Source organism: Athene cunicularia (genome assembly GCF_003259725.1).
Source record: "Athene cunicularia isolate RWA chromosome 19 unlocalized genomic scaffold, athCun1 chr19_part1, whole genome shotgun sequence".
Taxonomy (NCBI): Eukaryota; Metazoa; Chordata; class Aves; order Strigiformes; family Strigidae; genus Athene; species Athene cunicularia.
This window is the reverse complement of record NW_020799124.1, coordinates 6,473,485-6,476,593: the sequence shown is the minus strand read 5'-3', so window position 1 is coordinate 6,476,593 and position 3,109 is coordinate 6,473,485.

Below are 3,109 nucleotides of genomic sequence, written 5' to 3'. Positions count from 1 at the left end.
AAGAGCGGCCCCTCCGCCGCGCCGGAGCCTTCCCGCCCGGAGGAGCGCAGAGGCGGCGTGCGAGGCACCTTGAGGCAGCCTCCAACAAGCCCTGCAGCTTTCCGCAGAATTGCTGAATTTCACCCAAAAGGCCGGGGCTCACCGCCATCCACCCCAGCAAGGAGCCGAGGCTCCTTCCTCCTGCCCCCTCAGCCCCGCGCACAAGGTCATCTGCACGGGCTGGCGTGTGCACATCGGGTTTGTGTTTTGAGACACCGTATTTTGAGGAATGGCTTTTAAATTTAATTTATTAGTGTATTAATTAGGTTGCTATCTTTATACGCAGCAGCTGTAACACAGGATATATATTAACACTACCAGGGTCACTGGTCGCTCCAGCAAGGCTTGACCCTGGCTCAGCTGACCCCGGAATTCTGCACCCCTGAATCAGGGTCTGGAAGGTGGCTGCTTTTTGGGAAAAAAAAAAAAAAAAAAGACTGGGAAGTGTGGAGACAGTTGGTGAAAGGCAGTTTGAAAAGATGTATCGCATAGCCTAGGGAGGGGAACACAATAAAAACAGCAAATGAAAGAGAATAAATGAAAGTCAGGTCTTCTACTGTGTAGTTCTGATAACTAGATCCAGAGATGTATAATAAAGTGCACTCACTGCACTTTATAGAGGGAGTTCTTTAGGCAAAACAAATGATTTCTGGAACCTGCCATGAGTTATTAACCTTAGCAGAGTTTTACCAAAGCATTAATCATTTAATAATGATAAAGCAAAGGATGCATGTTCTGTTATACAACTTGGAATATAATTAAAATAATAGTCCCTAGAGTTTATTATGTAAGTCCAGATATACCAGAGGTAAAAATGTTCTGCTAAAATCTGATCCCTGTTTACTCAGTTAATACAGCACGTATTTGATTTTTTTCCTCGATCTAAAACCCCATTGAAAAGAATGAAAAGAGTCCAGATGACTAACATACATAGGATTAGACCTAATGAGTTAATAAACTCAAATTGGGCTCAACACAAAGTGAAATTTTGAACAACTCCATTTTCCATTATAAGCAAGAACCTGCCTTCTTATCCTTTAGAGTACATATACACGCATTCATCCCCAAAATGTAATTGCTGCCCTGCAACGTTATCATTTCATTGTAAAGCCGCTATTGTGACAAAAAATTGCTTGTTTACAATTCTTCAGTTCTAAGGAGGTAACTGCATAAAACCAGGCATTTCAACATCTTGTATGTAAGGGGATGTAACTATTGTCTGATGAAGGAAGTGTGAATATTGTGAGTTTATATAGAAATGGTAATCCAAAAGCGCAACTTTAGTCAGAAAAGCCACTGCTGTTAATGTCAAAATTATTAGGAGATAAACTGTGTATTATAATCAGAACAGCAGCATCCATGTTAAGTTCAGACTGCTGGTGTTACTGTAGGAGTTTGTGTCTGCATGCATCTTCTCTGTTTTTTTTTTACTCTTGGCCTCTCTCCATTTTGGCTGCTTCCTTGGCAGCTCTGTGTTTGGGGTTTTGTCAAATGTCTGTAAAGCATTATGAGTTTTGCACTCCAGACAGACAGTAAGTAATTCACTTCAGATTTGGCACTTTCTCTCCTGCAATTGGCTCAGGATGCCCACAGATAGCTCCTGGAGTAAGAGCGGACTGCTCAGAGCCAGGCAGGGCAGGGCAGAGCTCAGCCCCGCTCCTCCACCCGCTGCTGCCAGCCTGGGTGATGCTTCCAGGGCCAAACATCCTATGGTGTCCATTTGGTTGACAAAAAAGAAAAGTTTTGACGAGACCTCATCTTACTTAAGGGCCAAGCTATAAACATGTGAGATAGGGTAGTTTCTTTTCCTGCAGCTGTTATTAAAATCTGTTATTTTTTTCAGTTGCCCCTTCTATCTTGGGCATTTTCACTTCTTTCCCATTGTCTCTCTTCTCTTGTTCCCACTGATAGCAGAAGGCAGGAGATTTTTAATTTAGTTTATATGCTAGCTAGAGTTCAAAAACCTCATTTCTTAATGAATGGTTTTCTCAACTCTTTTTAATTAATGGTTTTCAATTTCCCTTTTTTGCTGGCAGAGGGATTTTTTCTGGTTGCTGAAGTCATTTTGCAACACATCTCTCTTTGAATTTGTTTTGTTTTGCAGAACAATGAAGGCACGGATGGCATAACTGGCGGTATGAATGCTGCCATTGTATTTTGTCCTCCTGCCTTCCTTGGGAAAACTTGCAGAGCTTCGTTTTGTACTGACTCACTCTTCCATCTGCTAATGCCCAGCAATAATGTGCATGCAAGGAAGTGGGGAAGAGAACAAAAAGTAGCCGGTGGCCATCCTCAAAATAAAGCACAATAAAGGTGGTTATGTTAGGTGTTTACAGTAAGCAAAGATTATTTTAGCTTCAGCTACTAGGTGACTTTTGTGTTGGTAGACATAGCTGGTTCCTTAAACCATAGCCAGACAGGTATCGATGCTACTTTTGATAGAAACCGGAGACATATGAAAGAAAGAAGATCCAGCCCTGATTGCCTTTGGTTGTGTCCGTCTAATTCTGACTAGCGCTATTGACTCACAGGTTGCCAGCTATATTTAGAGGTGTGATACGAATGTGATCCTAGATCTGGGAAACAGATGATGAAATCCCGTTGCTCAAGTGCAAAGTGTATTCTTCCAAAGACGAGGCTGAGCGAAGCTTGAGGGAATCCACCAGTGAAGCACGAGGCTATGGTGTGAGCTAGAAAAAACAAAACTTTTAATGTGCCTTTTATATCACTTGTACAATGTATGCATCCCAGAAAGGCTCAGGGTAATGTAACAGGCCCTCAGCGAGTTCCCTCTGCACAAGGAGGCAACAGATAGGCTTTGTGTGTCTGCAGGCTGCGGCAGTTGGGCTCATTCTCTCCAAAATCATGTAAAAAACCCGGAGCACTCACTGGAGTACCTGAGAGACACATCGCCACATCCATAGTGAAGGGGCACATCAGCCCTGAGGGTCACGTCAGCCGTGCCGGGTGTCGTAGCACTCCCCGGAACAGCCCAGATCCCGCCCCTCGCCGCCCAGATCTGAGGAAAAAGGGGGAAAAACTAATTTTCCTGCTGAATTGGGGGGGGGGG